This window comes from Stegostoma tigrinum, chromosome 3 (assembly GCF_030684315.1).
Source record: "Stegostoma tigrinum isolate sSteTig4 chromosome 3, sSteTig4.hap1, whole genome shotgun sequence".
Taxonomy (NCBI): Eukaryota; Metazoa; Chordata; class Chondrichthyes; order Orectolobiformes; family Stegostomatidae; genus Stegostoma; species Stegostoma tigrinum.
Window position 1 is genome coordinate 86857884 of NC_081356.1, and position 23738 is coordinate 86881621.

The window sequence follows — 23738 nt, forward strand, 5'->3', positions numbered from 1 at the left end:
GAGCGAACAAGGGAGTCACGGAGAGAGTGGTCTCTCCAGAAAGCAGACAGGGGAGGGGATGGAAAAAATGTCTTGGGTGGTGGGGTCGGATTGTAAATGGCGGAAGTGTCGGAGGATAATGCGTTGTATCCGGAGGTTGGTAGGGTGGTGTGTGAGAACGAGGGGGATCCTCTTGGGGCGGTTGTGGTGGGGGCGGGGTGTGAGGGATGTGTTGCGGGAAATACGGGAGACGCGGTCAATTGCGTTCTCGATCACTGTGGGGGGAAAGTTGCGGTCCTTAAAGAACTTGGACATCTGGGATGTGCGGGAGTGGAATGTCTTATCGTGGGAGCAGATGCGGCGGAGGCGGAGGAATTGGGAATAGGGGATGGAATTTTTGCAGGAGGGTGGGTGGGAGGAGGTGTATTCTAGGTAGCTGTGGGAGTCAGTGGGCTTGAAATGGACATCAGTTACAAGCTGAGAGATAATGGGAACTGCAGATGCTGGAGATTCCAAGATAATAAAATGTGAGGCTGGATGAACACAGCAGGCCAAACAGCATCTCAGGAGCACAAAAGCTGACGTTTCGGGCCTAGACCCTTCATCAGTCTAGGCCCGAAACGTCAGCTTTTGTGCTCCTGAGATGCTGCTTGGCCTGCTGTGTTCATCCAGCCTCACATTTTATTATCAGTTACAAGCTGGTTGCCTGAGACGGGTGCACTTGCTTTCATGTAGCACCAATGTTAGTTTTCCCCTTGAATCGATGTTCTTGTGAATTGGCTTGATGAGTGCAAGATAATGATTTGCTAAAATCAGAATTTTTCACCAATACTTAAATATTAATTAGTCAGTCAGTATTAATAAGGAATTCAGGAACAATATCTTCACCTAAAAAATGGTATGGAAAATAGAAATAGATAGAATGATTGAGGAAAATATTATTTTAGGAAATGCTAGAGGAGGAAATGAGGATAGAAGGATATTCTGATAAGGTTGGATGAAGAGAGTTGGGAGAAAGCTTGTGAGGAATACAAACAACAGAATAGACCAGTTGAACTGAATGGTCTATGTATTTCAGTACTACAGAGTGTTTTTGCCAGTAATTCAATGTTTTCCTCAAAGCTGGTAAAGAAAGCCATGAAAAAGAAATGCCGGGAGTTCTGTTCTAATTTAAACACAATCTATACTTCATGTTTTCTTCAACACAGGGTGCTGTCCAATTTGCTTCTCATCTCAATGCTCCTTTCCATGACCCCCCAATCCCTGGGTTCTTGTTTTATACAGCTTTTGCTCTGTGTTATAATGAAAACACCCCTTTCTAAGCCTAATACTCACTACAGCTTTGCTAAAGCAATGTTTGGGATGCCTTAATGAAGCTTGTAGTTGTTGAACTAGTTGTAGTATGCTGCATGCAATATTGCAACATAAAAGGGTAGAAGGGTGATTGCCAAAAATACCAAGCATTTGCATGTTGGACTTTGGAAGAGGATAGAGGGAATCATGATTCTTCTGTAACCACAGATCAGTGCCTAAAATAACACATGTACAACTGGCACTGATTTAAGTTTATTTTAAATCAAAGCTATATCTGTTCATTTACACTGGGGGCATGAATACTTGTACTTCTTGAACTATTACACTGCACTTTGAATGTCACATTATTGAAAATAGAGCATCTACATGCAATTCAATTAGTGGATTTGGTCTAAATACAGTCATAGAGTCATAAAGCATGGAAACAGACCCTTTTGTCCAGCTTGTCCACACCAACCAGGTTTCCCAAACTGAACTAGTACCATCTGTCTGTATTTGGTCCATATCCCTGTAAACCTTTCCTATTCAAGTACCTGCCCAAATGCCTTTTAAATGTTTTAATTATACCAGCCTACAGCACTTCCTCTGGCAACTAATCATTATCACTAAGGAGGCAGTGCTGGGCAAGCTAATGGGGCTAAAGGTAGGCAAGTCTCCTGGCCCTGATGAAATGCATCCCAGGGTACTAAAAGAGGTGATGGGGGAAATAGCAAATGTACTAATAATTATTTACCAAAATTCGCTGGACTCTGGGGTGGTTCCTGCAGATTGGAAAACAGCCAATGTGACACCACTGTTTAAAAAAGGAAATAGACAAAAAGCAGGTTACTATAGGCCAGTTAGCTTAACTTCGGTAGTGGAGAAAATGCTTGAATCTATCATTAAGGAAAAAATAGGAAGACATCTGTCCCATTGGGAACACCCAGCATGGGTTCATGAAGGGTAGGCCATGTTTAGCAAATTTGGTGGAATTCTTTGAGGACATTACTTGCATGGTGGGCAATGGGGAGCCTGTGGATGTGGTGTATCTAGATTTCCAGAAGGCATTTGACAAGGTGCCCCACCAAAGGCTGCTACGTAAGATAAAGTTGCATGGTATTAGAGGTAATGTATTGACACGGATAGAGGTTTGGTTGACCAGTAGAAAGCAAAGAGTAGGGGTAAATGTGTGTTTTTCTGGTTGGCGGTCAGTGACTAATGGTGTGCCTCAGGGATCAGTGTTGGGACTGCAATTGTTCACAATTTACATAGATGATTTGCAGTTGGGGACTAAGTGTGGTGTGTCAAAATTTGCAGATGACACTAAGGTGAGTGGTAGAGCGAAGTGTACAAAAGACTCTGAAAGTCTGCAGAGGGATAGAGATAGTCTAAATGAGTGGGAAAAGGTCTGGCAGATGGAGCACAATGTTGATAAATGTGAGGTCATCCATTTTGGTAGGAATAACAGTAAAATGGACTATGTTTCAAATGGTAAAACATTGCAGCACACTACTGTGCAGGGGGACTTGGGTGTCCTCATGCATGAATCACTAAAAGTAGGATTGCAGGTGCAGCAGGTAATTTAAAAGACAAATGGAATTTTGTCTGCCATTGCAAGAGGGATGGAGTTTAAAAACAGGGAGGCTATGCTGCAGCTGTACAGGGTCCTGGTGAGGCCACACCTGGAGTACTGTGTGCAGTTTTGGTCTCCTTACTTGAGAAGAGATATACTTGCACTGGAGAGGGTGCAGAGGAGATTCACTCGATTGATTCCAGAGTTGAGAGGGTTGGATTATGAGGAGAGACTGGGATTATACTAATTGGAATTCAGAAGAATGAGGGGAGATCGTATAGAAACATATAAGCTGATGAAGGGAATAGATAAGGTGGAGGCAGGGCGGTTGTTTCCGCTAGCAGGTGAAACGAAGACTAGAGGGCATTGCCTCAAATTAAAGGGAAGCAGGTGTAGGACTGAGGTCAGGAGGAACTTCTTCACCCAAAGGGTTGTGAATCTGTGAATTCCCTGCCCAGTGAAGCTGTTGGAGATACCTCACTGAAAGTTTTTAAGGCCAGGCTGGATAAATTTTTGAACAGTAAAGCCAGAACAGTATATGCTTTATTAATCGCTTTCTCTAATTCCCTAGCCATCTTTATTTATTTATGCACATTTACACCAAAGTCACTCTCCCTACTGCTTCCCTACATTCTTTATATCAAAACGTCTTGCCACACACTTCTCCATATTGAACTTCAGCTGCCACCTATCTGCCCATTCCACAACTTAATCATGATTCTTCTGTAACCTACAGCCTAAATTAACACACATAACAGACACCGATTTATTTTTAGTTTTGAAGTTCTACTTTGTCTTTTACATAATTTACAATGTTCACCATTTTTGTATTGTCAATAAGCATTGAAATTACTCTCTGCACACCATAGAAATAGATCATTAATCTTTAATTTCAGTAAAAGCAAGAATCCCAATATTGACCCTTGGAAACCTCCACTATAAGTCCTCATCCAGCCCAAAAATTACACATTAACCAACATTCTGTTTTCTATCCCTCAGTTAATTTGCACCCATATTGCTACTGTCTATTTAATCCCATGATTGATAACTTTCTTCACATGTGCATTGCATGGTATAGTATCAAATGCCTTTTAGTAGTCCATGCACACTGCACCAAATCTCTCTATTACTTCTTCAAAAAAACTCCAGCTGGTTATATACCACTGTCCCTTAACAAGTCTTTACTGACTCTTCTAAATTAACCCATATTTGTCATATGCCTATTAATTCAACATTTACTTATTGTTTCTCAAAGCCTTCTCCACCACCAATGTTAAATTTTCTACTCTGTAATTGCTGAACTTCTCTTTACAATCTATTTTGAACAAGGGCAAATGTTTGCAATTTTCCAGTCCTGTGTAATAAGTTTATTTCTCATTTTTTAGATATAGCTATTTGCCCTTTTACATTCTATGCTGAACCAGAGTTGATCTCCTATCTTCAGAGTGATCAAGGAGTGAGGCACATACTTTATTCACAACACTTCATGGTTGCCCAGTTTTAAATCTATAAATTGTATCCTACGTAGCACATGTGTTACTGCGACTCTAGACAATTGTTCATACATCGAAAATGAAATTTATTTTTGTAAGAGCTTTGCAGTGATCACTTCCAAAGTAATTACGGGTATTTATTTGTGTCTAGCACCTGTCAATGTGCCCTAACATGACTTTTACATTTAAACACTATTCCTTCCTTTTGAGCTAAGAGCAGAAGTGGGAAAGTTCATTAACACTTGTGAAGACAAAGAACAGAACAATGTTTATGACATAGATCCTTCATCAGAACTGAAAAATAGAACAGAGGCAGCACTGATTACTGCTCACTCTCAAAATGAAAAAAAGGGGTAAGGGACTGCAATGATAGGCACAGAGTCAGTGGACAGTTATAGCTGAGAAGGAGGCTTTCTGCCCATTGTGCCTGAAATGGCTCTTCTAATGTTATAGCTGGCAGACTAAGAGAGATAAATGAAAATTGTGATGCGTTGAGGAGCAAAATATCTTCAAGACTGGCATTCTGAGAGTGGGCTATAAATCAAACAGCAGAGCCATAAAGAAAGCTGAAAACGCTGGAACACAGAAACAAAAACAGATAAGAACTTGAAATGACCAGCATGTCAGTCAGTATTTGTAAGGAGAAAGGATATTGGGTGCAGAATGATCACTATAAAGGAAAACAATTCGTTTGCAGTTTTACATTTTGTACGTTTACAGTTGATGGACCTGTTATTCCCAGCTTTTTCTGTCATTGAATTTTCCAAGAAATGCATTTTTTTCATTTAACTGTTTAGAAGGATTTCTTCTGAATCCTACCCATTTTCTTAGTTTAATGAGACCAAAGAAGAAAGGCTGGGGGAAATGAACATTAAATAGGTCTGATGTTTGTTTGATGTAAAGTTGATTTTCCTTAGTTTCTGCAAAAGTAAACTATTCTACATGTAAGTGTTGTATTATAGAACAGGTTACAGCTCAATATTATTTGGAGATTTCATTATTTCTTTATTGAGAGTGGTGTAATTTATAGGTTCTAGAATTAAATACAATCTGCCACATTGATTTACCAGGACTGTTTCTTTTTAATTTGAATAAACCTAATTTGTTGTTTATTGCCCAATTCTTATGGCCTGATAGAATGTAATAACCTTGCACAACCCAGAGGCCAGGAGAACGTGAAAGGATCTGTGTCCTTTCCACTGAGTTAAGTTCATTAACATAGGTCAAATAATGAACAACAGTACAAAGAATATCTCTGGCAAAGCCAGAAAACGATAATAGGATGAACTGTGGGAACAGATGGTGACTTTGAAGCTGCCCAGTTATTCATGTGCTTCTGCATATATACTGTCACTAGAGGGTAAGTCGTGGCTTTGACTGCAGATTCCTGTGTGAGGCACCATTGAGAGATATCTGAATTTTTTCTTAACAGCTGTTCTGGTGCATTTTCAGACATTTCAAAAGTGACCTCTAGAGTGAGGGTAGTCCTTAGAAATACTTTAATTCTGCTCACAAGACAAACTCCTAGTGTCCTGGCTGACTATATTTCATGAATCCACACTAACCAAAGCAGATAACTAACTATTCATACGAATAGCATTGTAACTTCCTACTGTATGTAAAAATAATTTGATTATTTTCAACATTTGCATTTTCAAAATAATTGCTTGGGTGTGAAGCATTGAGATAATTCTAAAATATGACATGTCCTTCATTTCATTTTCCTCATGTCTGATGTCTCCTCTATAAATATCACTGAATCTGTTCTCTGCTCAGTGGTATATTGCTGGTAGCCTTTGCTTCATGGCATTGTTTATCTGGTTGGTAGATTCTGCAGATCTCTCCAGGTCAGCTTGCATAATGCTGCACAATAAGGAAATTGTCAAGCTCACAACATTATGTTTCTGTCCTTTTTCTCAGTGGCTTTGCAAATTTTGAGGAAGTCTTACACACTAGCCACCCTTCCCAGGACCGCACCCAAGATGACAATAGTTAACATGGCAGAGTAAACAATGCTACTGCTCCATTTATGCCAGGACCAGGGACTTAAATAGCTATCAGTGTGGCCCATTTATAGAGCTGGTGAACCTGTTAAAGAGGTCTATCAGCCCCTCAGTTGCGTATTGTAAACTATCTCAATGCATAATCTTAGCCTGCCCATCAAGAGAGTAAATTACACTCACTGGAAAATCTAATCAGAGCTAGGGCAGTAGCCCTGACTTTATGAACACCTCTTCTAAGAAATTCCCAGGTAGAATATAGAATATATTAATGGGGGTTAGATAGCTCAGTTGGCTGGATACTGGTTTGCAATGCAGAGTGATGGCAACGTCATGGGGCCAATTCCCCCACCAGCTAAGATTAAGATGTAGAATTTTCCTTATCAACTTCTCCCCTAACCTGAGGAATGGTGACCCTCAAATTAAGCAATGTCTGTCTACTGAAAGAGCAACCTTTCAGTCCAGTCCAGTATGGCAACTTCACCTTTAACGGAATATAGATTAAGTAAACTGGAATGGGAATAAAAATACTCATTGTGTTGAATGTGAATTAAACAACCAGTTAGTAAGGGGGAGAAGTGAGAGTGGTTGTAATATGTAAATTTATGAAACTACCATCTTCGTGTTTAGCCACTATAAACAAATGTGAAATAATTTTTGATTCACACAGAAAGGTAAGATATAAATCACGAGAGATTTAGACTATAAACTACAAACCAGGTTTATTCAAATTTCGACAATTAAACTGTGGTAGAAAATCAATGTTGCAGATTGCACTTCGTCACAAGACCTATAAATATTGTTACTTTACGAGCCACTGGTCAGACCACATCTGGAAGAGTGTTCATATTCTGGTTCCTAATTACAGGAAGGATGTTTTGTTTCTGGGAGGTTACAAGCTAAAGTGGTGAACCTGATCATTCCTCAGCTTTAAAGTGGAAGTGGCATTTAATTAGGCAGGATATCAGCATGCATGAACCCTGGCACATTGCTGCCTCTACTAGAGTTAAGTAGTGGGCATAAAGGCCCAATGCTAGTTGAGAGCCATAAGTGGCCACCAACGGGTTTCATTCCACTGTAGTGGGTATAAACCCAGCTGCAGATGAGCCTGTTGACACATGGTGCATGTTTTTCTACAGCTGTACAACAAACTTGGCAGCTCCTTGGGAGAGGTCTTTCAGTTCTCAGTGCCCAACTGGCTAATTCAACATCAGGAGGTGATGAGGTCTACGAGAATCCACCCTAATCGCTGTTTTTGTTCGATCCCCTGCTAAACCCTCTCCCTGCAACCACTACCCTACAAAACCCCTCCCAACATTACCCGTCTGTAGCTTAGCTTACTCTATGGTTCCAGGACACTGGAAACTGCCTCTCCAACTGCAGCCAAGGCATCCCCATGGCTACCACTGAACAGAAGAGCTGCTAGCCTCTGACATCTCTCAGTGGCTGAAATCTGTGCCCACAAGATCTTGACTCTAGGAGAACACCCATCAATGGATTTATCATTCTTTGACTGGCTTGTGATTCAGTTCCAGATAAGAGCCAAGACAGGTCTCTCACTGGCTCTCCAACTGGCAAGAGATCCTCAATCCCTCATGGTGTCTCAGTGGTTAGCACTGCTGCCTCACAGCGCCAGAGGCCCAGGTTTGATTCCAGCCTCGTGCAACTGTCTGTGTGGAGTTTGCACATTCTCCCCATGTCTGTGTGGGTTTCCTCTGGGTGCTCTGGTTTCCTCCCACATTCCAAAAAAGTGGAGGCTAGGTGGATTGGCCATGCTAAATTGCTTGGAGTGTTCAGGGGTGAGTGGATTAGGTGGGGTATAGGGTGATGGGACTGAGTGGGATACCCTGAGGATCAGTGTGGATTTGTTGGGCCGAAGGGCCTATTTCTAAACTGTAGGGATTCTTCTTTAAAAAAAAGGCTCTGTCCTATGGGTTGAATCTTACTTTTTTTTTGTTAAGTCTATGTTGCATTGAATATTTTGGCATGATTTGTCACTGCAAGTCTCAAAGCTCTTTCACTGAATCTCACTAAATGTACCTCATTAATTGCTTATCCTGCCCTTTGGCAGCTCCCATGTCCAATTTCTGACCTATCTTACTGCATATCCTTTCTGGATCCAAACTTTAGGGATCACCATCCAGGAGGGGCACCAGCACCCAAAGCCATGTGTACTCATTGGTCTCCCTAATGTTGTCAGCTCAGTATGCAAATCTCAATCCATGAAGTCTCATGTCTCTCCATGACTTGCTGCAGAATGGCGTGACAATGTGTTGAGTGCCGACACAGATTTAAGAGCCGACGCTTTCCTTCAGAGAGTGACTAAAGTGCTAAGGCTCAGTGCCATGCCTGTGGCTGCTTTTTCATCCCCAACCTCCTTTCACCTTCCCCCATAAACTTTGAGGCCAGACCTGATAGACTGACCGTGGCCTACGTTTCCCCAACTGCATTAGCCCTACACCCCAGACTGGGTACCATGGTACCAGGCTAATCACAATCCACTCTCGGAACTGCAGAGGCACAGACTCCTCACCAACTCCCTTCTAGCCCAGTAGGTGACCGTGACCAATCTCCCAGGCTATTATGGGTGGCCCCACTCTTGTACAGACTATTATGGGAGGCTGTCTTTGACTTACCGTGCCAGCATTCCCTGACTACTGGGGACCTCCATGGCCTTCATTGAGGACTACTCCCTTAGAGTTGGATACATGGCAGCCTGCTTGTTACACATGCAGTGTGTTTGCTGTATTAGTTACTGGCATTGGAGCAGGTGTCAGATGAATGTAGCACACTGTTGTACTGCAAGCTGTCAGCCCCTTAAACTGAGGACTGCTGACAAACAAGACAAGCTGCCTGGTTCTGTGTGTGTACTAATTGATAAGACATGGCAAATCGAGGCAAGGCAAGGACACTTTGAGCAAGGAGATAGATGCTATATTGTGCGAATTGAGTGAGTGCTAAGAGAGAAAACAAACATTCCAAAGATGCAGGCTAGTCCATTTGTAAGAGCTGGGCGCCAGGCCCTGTGCACAAAATGATCCTGCTGCAGTTTTTCTGTGCAAGTTGCTGGTGTGCCCTGCAAAACAAGTGGCTGCTTCCAAAGTGCATTGCCAGTTAAAAATAGAAGTACTGGGATGGACTTACAGATGTTGGATGCCAGCGTCCATGTAGGAGGAGTGAGAGTGGGATTCATGCCTGTATATAAAGCCTCAGGGCTGTGCTTTGGTCATGGGCAACTTGGAGGTAGTTCAGAGCCAGTAGCAAGTTGAATTCAGCAGGTACACACTCTGGTTTCCTTATTGAGCTTTTCTGATTTCGAGCCTGTTTGGCGAACTTAATAAGATGGGAATGTGAATATTAATGAAGTGAGTTGTGGTGTTAACATGGCATTTAATTCCCAATTCCTTCACCTCTGCCGCATCTGCTCCCAGGATGAGGTATTCCACTCCCGTACATCTCAGATGTCCTCATTCTTCAAGGACCGCAACATCCCCCCCACAGTCATCGAGAACGCCCTCGACCGTGTCTCCTGCATTTCCCGCAACTCATCCCTCACACCCCATCCCCGCAATAACCGCCAAAAGAGAATCCCCCTCGTCCTCACATACCACCCCACCAACCTCTGGATCCAACGCATCATCCTCCGACACTTCCACCATCTGCAATCCAACACCACCACCCTTTCCGTCCCCACCCTTGTCTGCTTTCCGGAGAGACCACTCTCTCCGTGACTCCCCTGTCCATTCCACACTCCCCTCCAACCCCACTACACCCGGCACTTTCCCCTGCAACCGCAGGAAGCGCTACACTCGCCCCCACACCTCCTCCCTCACCCCCATCCCAGGTCTCAAGCAGACTCTCCACATCAGGCAGATGTTCACCTGCACATCTGCCAATGTGGTATACTGTATCCGCTGTACCCGTTGGGACTTCCTCTACATTGGAGAAATCAATAGGAGGCTTGGGGACTGCTTTGCAGAACACCTACGCTCGGTTTGCAATAAACAACTTAGACGACATGTCCATCCTGGGCCTCCTGCAGTGCCACAATGATACCACCCAAAGGTTGCAGGAACAGCAACTCATATTGTGGTTGGGAACCCTGCAACCCAATGGTATCAATATGGGTTTCACAAGCTTCAAAATCTCCCTGCCCCCCACTGCATCCCAAAACCAGCCCAGCTCCTCCCCGCCTCCCTAACCTGTTCTTCCTCTCACCCATCCCCTCCTCCTGCTTCAAGCCAGACCTCCATTCCCTACCTACTAACCTCATCATGCCCCCTTGAACAGTCCGTCCTCCCCGGACTGACCTATCCCCTCCCTACCTCCCCACCTACACTCACCTCTACAGGCTCCATCCCCGTCTCTTTAACTTGTCTGTCTCTTCTCCACCTATCTTCTCCTCCATCCATCTTCGATCCGCCTCCCCCTCTCTCCCTATTTATTTCACAACCCTCTCCCCGGCCCCCTTTTCTGATAAAGAGTTTAGGCCTGAAACGTCAGTTTTTGTGCTCCTAAGATGCTGCGTGGTCTGCTGTGTTCATCCAGCTTCACACTTTGTATTCTTGGATTCTCTAGCATCTGCAGTTCCAATTATCTCATCGAACAACCAATAATAAACATCAATTGGCACCTGGTCTAGCAAGAATCTCACCATACCACTTGTGAAAAAACATAAAGACGGAGTGAGATGATCACAATATTGAGATGGACCTCACTGAAATTGTCGCCCAATTCTGACCTCTATTTCACCGTAGTCCACATTGGTCACACTTCTTTAAGTTATTATCATATGTTTCTGAAATGCAAAGTATTTAAATTTCAAAAGATTTATTTGCAAAAGTAAAGATTTCTAGGTTCCCTAATTACTAGGTTATGAAAGAAGTGAACAAAGATCAATACAGATATATTGTTTATTTTGCTAAATGTGCAAATTAGGGACATGGGTTTAAAAATTACATTGGATTTTATAAAATTTATAACAGAAATAAGACATTTGACTAATCTAGTCTAGGGTGGTGTTTATTGCATCAGATGACTCTTCATCTATTTACTCCCAGTCTTCATTTCCCTGTAATCTGTTTTATATGATGTATGCATAATTTATTTTTGCATGCTTAAGAACTAACAATGTGGATCTGATCACAATTTAATTTATCGTGCCTGGCATCTGTTTCCCATCCCAACCACGATTCATCTAAGATATTATTTAAGGTATTATTTTGCTACCTTTGCTTTCATATTGTTAGGGTATTGTATTGAATTTGTTCTGAAGCAATACAACTATCATTGTTTTGTGGATTGCTATGGCTTTGTTACATGAACATTTAGATGCATACATTTTGCTCTAAACTGAAACTCAATGATTTTAACATTCAAAATCTCTCAATGACTATCCTTTCTCTAACCCCACCTTCTAGCTTGTACAACTGTTACCATCCCCATCCTCACCCCATTCTGAACACACCATTCTATGATTCCTGAACATTGTGCAACTAGCTGCCTTCACCCCATCATTGGTGGCTATGCCTCCAGGACTGTAGGTTTTTCATGCCGCAATCCCATCTGTGAACATACTGCTCCCTCTCCCCCTCCACCTTTAAGGCCTACTTTGTAGATACTCCTTTGATCACCCTTTTTAACCTGTCTTAATTTGTCTTGGCTTTAATTTCGCCATAATTTTGTGATCTCCACGACACACACTCCTAATTTAGGATTGAGACAAGCCATTGCTGAAAAGCATATAATATAGCAAAAAAAAATGATGATTTTTGGTGGCTTTATGGGCTTTCAATGTAACATTTTGCATCTCCTGGGCAGGAAAGTCTTGAGGAGAAATTTGCTTGGGGACAAATAGCTACACATTTGTATTTGCAGTCTGACATTTTCAAAACACTGAACTTAATGCTCAGGAGAAGAATTTATTAATTCGGTTAAACTGAAGGATTTATATTCTTGGTCAAAGTGCTGATTGTGCCATATCATTAAAAACCCCAAGGAATTTCTGGTGCTGAAATGTTCACCTTAATTGGGCTGGATAATCTTTCTAGACTACGTAATATATGTTAGTCTTGTGAATATATAAAAAGAAAATGTACGTGATATCAATCATTAATGATAATACCCAGTATTTCATTTATGGAAACAAGTTTCTTTCCAATTACACTGTTTTAATTAGTTTCCAGGGGACCAACTAGATTTAACCATTGAAGACTATCTAGCACACAGGATGAAAAAAATTAGTTATCATTTTCATGAAATTCAAATGAATAGTTAAAAATTGTATGAAACTGAAAACTCATTCCATTAATTCTGTAAGATGCAAAAGGTCACCAAAACCAACTACACTTGCAGAAATGAGATGGAACTGAAATGCATCAATGCATGAAGCTGACTTACTAAATGGTTTTATTACTTTATTTTACTGGTAACACTTAATTTGAAGATTTTTTCCAAATCGGTAAGTTTATAAAGTTAAAATTTCAAAGTGGATTTACATTCAAATAGACTGGTGTTTATATGGCAAATACTTCCCTTTGTGCATACGTTCTATTTTATAGAAGTTTTAGCATCTACTTATAAAGATAGCAAAATGCTACACTTGTCCCCACACCTCCTCCCTCACCCCTATCCCAGGCTCCAAGATGACATTCCACATTAAGCAGAGGTTCACCTGCACATCTGCCAATGTGGTATACTGCATCCACTGTACCCGGTGTGGCTTCCTCTACATTGAGGAAACCAAGCGGAGGCTTGGGGATCGCTTTGTGGAACACCTCCGCTCGGTTCGCAATAAACAACTGCACCTCCCAGTCGCAAACCATTTCCACTCCCCCTCCCATTCTTTAGATGACATGTCCATCATGGGCCTCCTGCAGTGCCACAATGATGCCACCCGAAGGTTGCAGGAACAGCAACTCATATTCCACTTGGGAACCCTGCAGCCTAATGGTATCAATATGGACTTCACCAGCTTCAAAATCTCCCCTTCCCCCACCGCATCCCTAAACCAGCCCAGTTCGTCCCCTCCCCCCACTGCACCACACAACCAGCCCAGCTCTTCGCCTCCACCCACTGCATCCCAAAACCAGTCCAACCTGTCTCTGCCTCCCTAACCTGTTCTTCCTCTCACCCATCCCTTCCTCCCACCCCAAGCCGCACCCCCATCTACCTACTAACCTCATCCCACCTCCTTGACCTGTCCGTCTTCCCTGGACTGACCTATCCCCTCCCTACCTCCCCACCTATACTCTCCTCTCCACCTATCTTCTTTTCTCTCCATCTTTGGTCCGCCTCCCCCTTTCTCCCTATTTATTCCAGAACCCTCACCCCATCCCCCTCTCTGATGAAGGGTCTCGGCCCGAAACGTCAGCTTTTGTGTTCCTGAGATGCTGCTTGGCCTGCTGTGTTCATCCAGCTTCACACTTTGTTATCTTGGATTCTCCAGCATCTGCAGTTCCCATTATCTCTGATCACACTTATTTAGTATTTAACTCACTGCCACATCTCTTCTAGGCATGCCCACCTTGAAGAACTTCTGCTCCTCTCTGCAACTTCCATGAGACTGTTAATTTTCCCAGACGTGTTAGATTCCAGGAGAAATGCCAAGGGCTGCACAATGTCTGGAATCAAATGGCTGTTTTTAGGGGTCAGAAATTAGCAAAACATCCTTGAACATACGCCACATTGTCCATAGACTTTTGAAACTTGAAACAACAGAAAGCCCAAATCCATATAGAGCTGTCATAACTGTCAGAAGACATCAGCAGCCATTAACCTATAAGCAACTGATTAGACCTTTATATGACATCAGTGTTGTTCTTTACCAATACCCAATGCATTTACAACAGTATGTGTTTATGAAAATAGCATTAACTGAGGCAAGCTCCAAAATGAAAGTACTGGTGTCAAGTCGACATTACATGTTGCATTTTCAACTTTGGATAACTCTGATCAGCATTCACTGCACGCATGTTGATGCCTCATCAATGAAACTCACTCAACCTGCCCAAGAAGTACGTGCATGTCTCAGACACCATTTGGACTTCAAACCATACCCACGTCACCCAAACAACTAGAACTACGGTTCCTAACTCCATGCAGATCCATTGAAATTCTGAGCCTAACTTCTAATTACAAAAATGTGTTTAAAATATTCCAGATCAAGTGTGTCAACATCACAAAGACGAGATGCAGTCTAACATTTTCTTTTGCTAATTATGATTATTTTGTTACTCCAGACCATCTGCACAGACTCTTCATTAAATAGTACTCCTTTCTTTAAAAAATCCCAATATATCAGCACCAGGTTTCAATTCATTTATGCACAACACACACACACACATATGAACTTGTGCACATACACAGAATTAACAAGTGGTGCACATCTAATTTCCAAATAGATGTCAGAAACAAGATTCCTTGTCAGCACCACAGGCTCTCAGGAAACTGGAGCATGAAGCTTCATCACTCTCAAAGAGGACCTAAAGTATTTCATAGTCAATTAATGAGGTATAAATTGCAGTTTTACAGTTAGTGTGTTCTATTCAGGGAAATGAAGGGAAACTGTACTCTGTAATTAGAGATATGACATATCAAAAATGAAGTAGAACATAGAACATAGAACATTACAGCACACACCAGGCCCTTTGGCCCATGATGTTGTGCCGAATTTTTACCCGAAACCTAAGGTCTATCTAACCTCCCCCACTACCTTGTACTATCATCCATATGTCTATCTAATAGCCGCTTAAATGCCCCTAATGGGGCTGACTCCACTACCCTTTCCGGCAATGCATTCTACGCCCCTACCATTCTCTGAGTAAAGAATCTATCTCTGACATCTCCCCGATATCTACCTCCTTTCATTTTAAAACTATGTCCCCTTGTACAAGTTACTTCCACCCAAGGAAAAAGTCTCTGGCTGTCTACTCTATCATTACGTCTGATCATTTTGTACATCAAGTCATCACTCATCCTTCGTCATTCTAAAAAGAAAAGCCCTAGCTCTCTCAACCTTTCCTCATAAGACCTTCCCTCCATTCCAGGCAACATCCTGGTAAATCTCCTCTGCACCTTTTCCAATGCTTCCACATCTTTCTTGTGATGAGGTGACCAGAACTGGACATAATATTCCAGATGTGGCTGAACCAGGCTTTTGTATAGCTGGAACATAACTTCACAGCTCTTGAACTCATTCCCTCTATTAATGAAAGCTAACACACCATATGCCATCTTAACGACTCTTTCCACCTGGGTGGCAGCTGTCAGGGAACTGTGAACATGAACCCCAAGATCCCTCTGTTCCTCCACACTGCCAACAATCTTTCCATTAACTCTGTATTCTGCTTTCAAGTTTGTCCTTCCAAATTGAACCACCTCACACTTATCAGGATTAAAATCAATCTGCCACTTCTCAGCCCAGCTCTGCATTCTATCAATGTTCCTTTGTAACCTGGAATAGCCCACTGCACTGTCCACAACTAGACCCACCTTCATATCGTCCGCGAACTTACTGATTCACCCTTCCACTCCTTCATCCAAATCATTTACAAAAATCACAAATAGAAGAGGGCCCAGAACAGATTCTTGTGGTACACCACTCGTAACTGAGCACCATGTTGAATATTTTCTGTCCACTACCACCCTTTGTCTTCTAAGGGTCAGCCAATTCTGAATCCAATCTGCCACATTTCCCCCTATCCCAAGCCTCCTTACTTTCTGCATGATCCTACTATGGGGAACCTTATCAAACGCCTTCCTTAAATCCATTTATACCACATTCACTGCTCTACCTTCATCCGCACGTTTGGTCACCACTTCAAAGAATTCAATAAGGTTTGTGAGGCATGATCTACCCCTCACAAATCCATGCTGACTATCATAAATCAAGCTGTGCTTTTCCAAGTGATCATAATTCCTGACTCTCAGAGCTCTTTCCAATAATTTGCCTAGGGCTGACATAAGACTAACTGGCCTGTAATTTCCAGGGATATCACTATTCCCTTTTTTGAACAGGAGAATGATGTTTGCCTCTCTCCAATCTTCCGGCACTGTACCCAAGGACAGTGAGGACGAAAAGATCATCGCCAAAGGCCCTGCGATCTTGTCCCTGGCTTCGCATAGAATCCTTGGATAAATCCCATCAGGTCTTATCTATCTTGAACTTCCTCCGAATTCCTAGCACATCTTCACGAATATCAACTTCCTCTAGCCTACCGGCCTGTTTCACACTGTCCTCCTTTACAACTGGGTCCCCCTCAGTTGTGAATACTGAAGAAAAGTATTCATTAAGGATCTCTCCTATCTCTTTAGGCTCTGTTTACAATCTCTTTAGGCTCCCTTTGCAATCCTTGATCGGCCCTACCCTTTCTCTGGTCATTTTCTTGTTCTGTACATACATGTAAAAAGCCTCGGAGTTTTTTTTATAGATTAGATTCCCTACAGTGTGGAAACAGGCCATTCGGCCCAACAGGTCCACACCACCCCTTGAAGCATCCCACCCCGACCCATTCACCTATAATCCACACACCCCTGAACACTACAGGAAATTTAACATGGCCAATCCACCTAGCCTGCACATCTTTGGACTGTGGGATGAAACCGGAGCACCTGGAGGAAACCCATGCAGACACGGGGAAAATGTGCAAACTCCACACAGACAGTTGCCCAGGGCTGGAATCGAACCCGGGTCCCTGGAGCTGTGAGGCTGCAGTGCTAACCACTGAGCGACCGTTTTCCTTGATCCTGTCCACCAAGGTTTTCTCATGCCCCCTTAAACGTCTCCTAAGTCCTTTCTTCAGCTCCTTCCTGGATAACTTGTATCCTTCTCGAGCCTTTTCTATTCCTCTTTTTCTAAACCTTACATAAGCCTCCTTCTTCCTCTTAACCAGTTGTTCGACCTCCCTCGAGAACAATCCGTCACTCAAACGCATTTTCTCTGCCTGCTGGGAACAAGCATATCGAGCACATGCAGTATGCATTCTTTAAACAATTTCCACATTTCTGTGGTGCTCTTCCCTGACAGCATCTGTTCCCAACTTATGTTACCCACTTCTTGCCTAACTGAATTGTAATTCCCTTCCCCCAATTATAAACTTTACCCTGCTGTATGTAGCAATCCTTATTCATGACTATCGTGAAAGGAACAGAGTTATGATCACAACCACCAAAATGCTCTCCTATCAACAGGTCTAACACTTGATCTGGTTCATTGCCAAGTACCAAATCCAAAGTGGCCTCTCCTCGTGTTGGTCTATCTACATACTGTGTCAGGAATCCTTCCTGAACACACTGAACAGTATCTGCTCCATCTCAGCTATTACAACTAAAATGTTTCTGATCAATATTTGGAAAGTTGAAGCCACCCATGACTACAACCCTGTGACCTTTTCAGTGTCTGCCTCCCAATCCGCTCCACTATTTTCGTGCAACTATTTGGTGTGTTAAGTGTAGATCCTTAGTTTCCTACTCTTGCTCAGAGGTTGCATTTGACTCCAATCTTCTTGAATCCAGTTATAATTTCTAGGTAAGTTCATCACAGCCTTTTGGCAAGCAGTAGGCAGGTCTCACGCTTCAGATTTGGCACTTACCTAGTAGAAAGTGGTACTTGGACTTTTCCACAAGTTTTAGAGGAAAGTCAGTTTTCGGAGATGACCGTCAGGCATTAACTGGTAAAACACTGGAAAACAAAATTCAAATTTGAATTCAGGGAAACTACATAGTTTTGAAATTTCAAAATAGATTTGTTGAGATTATTGCGTAAATACCAGCAAAAACGTTGTTTTTATCCGATGCGATAATCACCAGGCAAAAATAGCAGTGGCTTGGTGTGAGGGCCTTTACAAATCCGTTCTGATTACCTTCAAATAGTCAATGTCTTTCTATGTGTTTAATAATGTCACCATTTATTAACAATTCTGGGATCTTGGAGGCTTAAGACCCATAAGCACAAGGAAATAAGCTTCTAAAGCAAAACAATGAATTGTTTTATATATGCAATTTCAGGATTAAATGTTTTGCAGGAAAAAAGGGTACGCTTTGTTAAAACTTTTTGTTTAACACTAATCAGGACAATTTGCAAGAAATACCATGTAAAGGGAAGATAACATTTATGATGCAGGAGATGAAAATGCTGATTGGTTGACAAATTGACTCTGATTGATATACATATATATAAAAAACCAAGACCCTGTTTCTTGCAGACGGAAAGAACACGATACATTCTCCAAGATAATGAAATGTGAGGCTGGATGAACACAGCAGGCCCAGCAGCATCTCAGGAGCACAAAAGCTGACGTTTCGGGCCTAGACCCTTCATCAGAGAGGCGGATGTGGTGAGGGTTCTGGAATAAATAGGGAGAGGGGGGGAGGCGGACCGAAGATGGACAGAAAAGAAGATAGGTGGAGAGGAGAGTATAGGTGGGGAGGTAGGGAGGGGATATGTCAGTCTAGGGAAGACGGACAGGGCAAGGAGGTGGGATGAGGTTATTAGGTAGGAGATGGAGGTGCGGCTTCGGGTGGGAGGAAGGGATGGGTGAGAAGAAGAACAGGTTAGGGAGGCAGAGACAGGTTGGACTGGTTTTGGGATGCAGTGGGTGGAGGGGACGAACTGGGCTGGTTTTGGGATGCAGTGGGGGAAGGGGAGATTTTGAAGCTGGTGATGTCCGCATTGATACCATTGGGCTGCAGGGTTCCCAAGCGGAATATGAGTTGCTGTTCCTGCAACCTTCGGGTGGCATCATTGTGGCACTGCAGGAGGCCCATGATGGACATGTCATCTAAAGAATGGGAGGGGGAGTGGAAATGGTTTGCGACTGGGAGGTGTAGTTGTTTATTGCGAACCGAGCGGAGGTGTTCTGCAAAGCGGTCCCCAAGACTCTGCTTGGTTTCCTCAATGTAGAGGAAGCCACACCGGGTACAATGAATGCAGTATACCACATTGGCAGATGTGCAGGTGAACCTCTGCTTAATATGGAAAATCATCTTGGGGCCTGGGATAGGGGTGAGGGAGGAGGTGTGGGGACAAGTGTAGCAATTCCTGAGGTTGCAGGGGAAGGTGCCAGGTGTGGTGGGGTTGGAGGGCAGTGTGGAGCGAACAAGGGAGTCACGGAGAGATTGGTCTCTCCGGAAAGCAGACAAGGGTGGGGATGGAAAAATGTCTTCGGTGGTGGGGTCGGATTGTAGATGGCGGAAGTGTCGGAGGATGATGCGTTGTATCCGGAGGTTGGTGGAGTGGTGTGTGAGAACGAGGGGGATCCTCTTTGGGCGGTTGTGGCGGGGTCGGGGTGTGAGGGATGTGACGGGAAATGCGGGAGACGCGCATCCCTTCCTCCCACCCCAAGCCACACCTCCATCTCCTACCTACTAACCTCATCCCACCTCCTTGACCTGTCCGTCTTCCCTGGACTGACCTATCCCCTCCCTACCTCCCCACCTATACTCTCCTCTCCACCTATCTTCTTTTCTCTCCATCTTCGGTCCGCCTCCCCCCCCCCTCCCTATTTATTCCAGAACCCTCACCCCATCCGCCTCTCTGATGAAGGGTCTAGGCCCGAAACATCAGCTTTTGTGCTCCTGAGATGCTGCTGGGCTTGCTGTGTTCATCCAGCCTCACATTTTATTATTTTGGATTCTCCAGCATCTGCAGTTCCCATTACCAACGATACATTCTCCATCTGTTTCAACTCAACTACATAAGTAACATCCATTTTCTGTTTCAGTTCTCAGGCCACACTGTGAGTAATTAGAATCAACCTACCTGATTTAAAATTTAAACAAACTTCAGTTAACTATCAGTCATTAATTGTTCCATTCTCCACAGCAACAGCTCTACAAATCAGATTCCAATTGTCAATTTGCCAACCTCTGATATGGTATAAACATTGGTTTCCCCTTATATTGATATCTCATGCAAATTATCCTGATAAGTGCAAGATGAAAACTTTCAATAAAATGTGTCTTTTTTCAATAATTCTCAAGTTGTGTGTTACCAAAGGCCTGATTGAATGAATGTTTATTTGGAGATTCGAGTAGATTTGCCTTAAGGCACCATCCCTTGCTGTCCTGAGGAAAACTGTGCCTTTTTGTCATGACCAACAAAATTGTTATTTCAATTAATAAGTCGAGTACTCCGAGCTACCCACCCCATTAGCCACTAATCACCCTGCCACCAATCCTGTCCCCTCTATGGGAGGCAATTATGCCAACATCCACCTCTATCATCCATTTCTTACTCACAAGAGAGATAATGCCAGCTAAGAGAGAAAGTGTTTGCTAGAATTCTGCGAATGCATTGCAGTAAACAAACCAAAAATCATTTAAAGTGATAATGGGAACTGCAGATGCTGGAGAATCCAAGATAATAAAGTGTGGAGCTGGATGAACACAGCAGGCCAAGCAGCATCTCAGGAGCACAAAAGCTGACGTTTTGGGCCGAGACCCTTCATCAGAGAGGTTGAAGGGTCTAGGCCCAAAACATCAGCTTTTGTGCTCCTGAGTTGCTGCTTGGCCTGCTGTGTTCATCCAGCTCCACACTTTATTACCAAAAATCATTTAAAGCTTTATTCTGACAAAGAAGGTTTATTCAATCCATGTCACTTCCTGTAACAGTTTTAACTGAGTTCTGAGGCTTCAAAGCTGCGTTGTTTATTACTTTAATCAGGAATCTTCACAGTTTCCATTACCCTGATCTTAATTTATCACGCTTTTGTGCTTGGTATAAACCTGTTTGACTCGATATGGCTATGTCTTTTGAAGCTTTGAAATCCATTACCAAGGAGGGAAACATTTTTCACAGTTGTTTTAAAAGTTCATTGAATGCTTTTAGAAACAGAACATTTCTAGGGTAATTGACTATTTATTAAACAGATTCAACCTAATTGAATGGAGTAATCTTATTAAAACACAAAATGATGCTTCTTAGCAAAAAATATGAAGCTGAAAGAAGATAAGCTCACAAAACCTACAAAATGAATAATGATCCTCCGACATAAAAATATACTTCAATGACAACTAAGATGGATGCATTATCTTGGAGATATGAAATTACTTTCGTGTATTCAAGGAGTTGTGAATCACAGATAAGACAGGTCATTAAATACAAAGACTGAAAAAAGTGTTATTAAAAGCCTTTAAGAAGCTCATGTCAAATTATCTTTCAAATAAATTGTCTGATCTATGATGGGGATTCCATCTTCAATACCCAATGATGTTTGGGTTAACAAAAAAATCGAGATAAATACAATGTTCAATCAGAAATATCAATTCTTCTCTGCCCATTACAATCATCCTGCAGGGCACCAAACTGAGAGCATTTCTCCCAGACAATTTCTCCATCTGTCTGAGTGAAATGCAAGGCAATTTCATAATCACAAGGTGTTTGAACAATTCCCTGTCACTTCAGTGACTGATGAGAATGAAGCCAAGATAACGAGCACTGCAATTGGCTCCACATAAACTGCACTGTGGTGCATTGTAGAAATTAAATTGCCTAGATCTTAAAGAGACTGCAGACTTCTCCGCAGTATATACAGATTTCTTGTATATTTCCAATCGCTTCTTGGCCTTGTCTGTCTTAGCTGAATCCCTCACATCATATTGTGTTCCCTGCTTAGTAAAGTGAGAAGTATTAGCCAGGGACATTTTTGTGGATGCCATTGTTCCTGCTCCACAGTTAGCATGAAAGAAGGCAGATTTTGGCAACAGATTAAAGAATCATTGCATCCCAGCCAATTCTCCTTGCTTCCCATAACAATCCATCCAACAATAGTAAACGTGACCTGATACAAGAGGTCGGAATGCACATTTCAGCAGTGATTGAAGTTTGATTTCAGCTCTCCAGTCTTGTAACTACTGGACTGTCCAAGTGCACAAAATTTCTGTTTGCCTTTAGATCTCATGTTTGGATATTTGTCTTGAGTCCCATAAGTTATAAATTCAAGTTGATGTTCAAGTTGTTGATCACCTAAAATTTCTTATATGTATTAGTTAGGTCCTGAAAAATTGGATTTATTTTAATCCAGACTTTTATTTTCATCCATTGAGCACTGGCGCAGCCTCTGCCAGATGTCATCTTTCTAACTGTTAAACAAGAGGTATCCTTCACACATGTCAGAAGCAGTGATTGCTCAGTAACTAGTGCAAACTGCAAATTTGGTTAGGTCTGAGTGAGTTGCAAGCACAGCAATGTTGAGCATTCCTGGGGCTGTGCAGCATGAAATGAATCAAGAGTTAGCACTCTCCATAATCACCTCTGCTCAGAGTCCTGGGATCTCCGACTTTACACAGTCTCTAACTCCAGGACTTCCACCCTGGCCACAATCCAAATCTCACCAAAATCAATCACATTCTGAGGCTCACCAGCAACACTGCAGACTGGTACAACGTTTTTTCTATTCATTCATGGGGATGTGGCCCTTGTTAGCAAAGTCAAAATTAATTACCCATTCTTCATAGCCCTTGAGAAGCTGGTGGCGAGCCACCACCTTCAATAAGAGGTAGGAGAAGGAACAGGCCATGCTTGCTGCACAATTTAATGAGATCACGACTGATCTTCTACTTCAGCACTGTTTTCCTGCACTAATTCCATAACCCTTATACTCAATGAACAGAGAAGTGCAAAGTGTCACAACCTTTTGAGTTTGATTTGATTCATTGCAGTCACGTGTACCTAATAGAGTGAAGAGTTTTGTTTTGTGAGCAGTAGAGGCAGATCATAGCAAACAAGAACATACAGCTCTCAGGGTGCCTAATAGACCAAGGCATAAAAGGTTATGGCTGCACAGGAGGTGCACAAGTCAAGATCAATTTTAGCGAGGTCAACATTATTTGAAGTGAGAGAAGTTCATTCAACAGTCTAAAAACAGCAGGGAAAAAGCTGTTCTTGAACCAATTGGTCCACATATTGAAGGTTCTGTATCTTCTGCTTCACAGAAATTGGAAGAGAGACTTACCAAAGTGGGAGGGGTCTTTGTTGGCAGCCTTTCGGCAGCAACATGAAATGTAAACAGAGCCTATGGATAGGAGTTTGGGTTCTGTGATGGCCTGGACTGTGCACACAACTTTCTGTAGTTTCTTACGATCCTGGGTAGAGCAGTTGCCATACCAAGCTGTTATGCACCTGAATAGCAAGGTGTAGAGCTGGATGAACACAGCAGGCCAAGCAGCATCATAGGAGCAGGATAGCTGATGTTTTGGGCCTAGACCCTAGTATGCTTTCTGTGGTACATCTGTAAAAGTTGATGAGGGTCCTCACGGACATACCAAATTTCCTGAGCTGCTGAGGAAGAAGAGGCGTTGCTGTGCCTTCTTGACCATCACATCTATGTGGGAGGTCCAGGGCAGATTGTTGGTTACAATCACTCCTAGGAGTGATGTTCTCGACTCTCTCCACCTCAGCTC

At 42.7% G+C, this 23738-nt stretch overlaps 1 long non-coding RNA gene across 1 annotated transcript in view; it reads right to left on the bottom strand.

Moving 5' to 3' along the window:
* Window positions 1-23738, bottom strand: part of LOC125451287 (uncharacterized) — a 113291-nt gene that overhangs the window by 38792 nt on the left and 50761 nt on the right. The window contains exon 2 of the long non-coding RNA XR_007247263.2: window positions 17930-18018. This is a non-coding gene — a long non-coding RNA (uncharacterized LOC125451287). The remainder of the gene's footprint in view (window positions 1-17929; window positions 18019-23738) is intronic.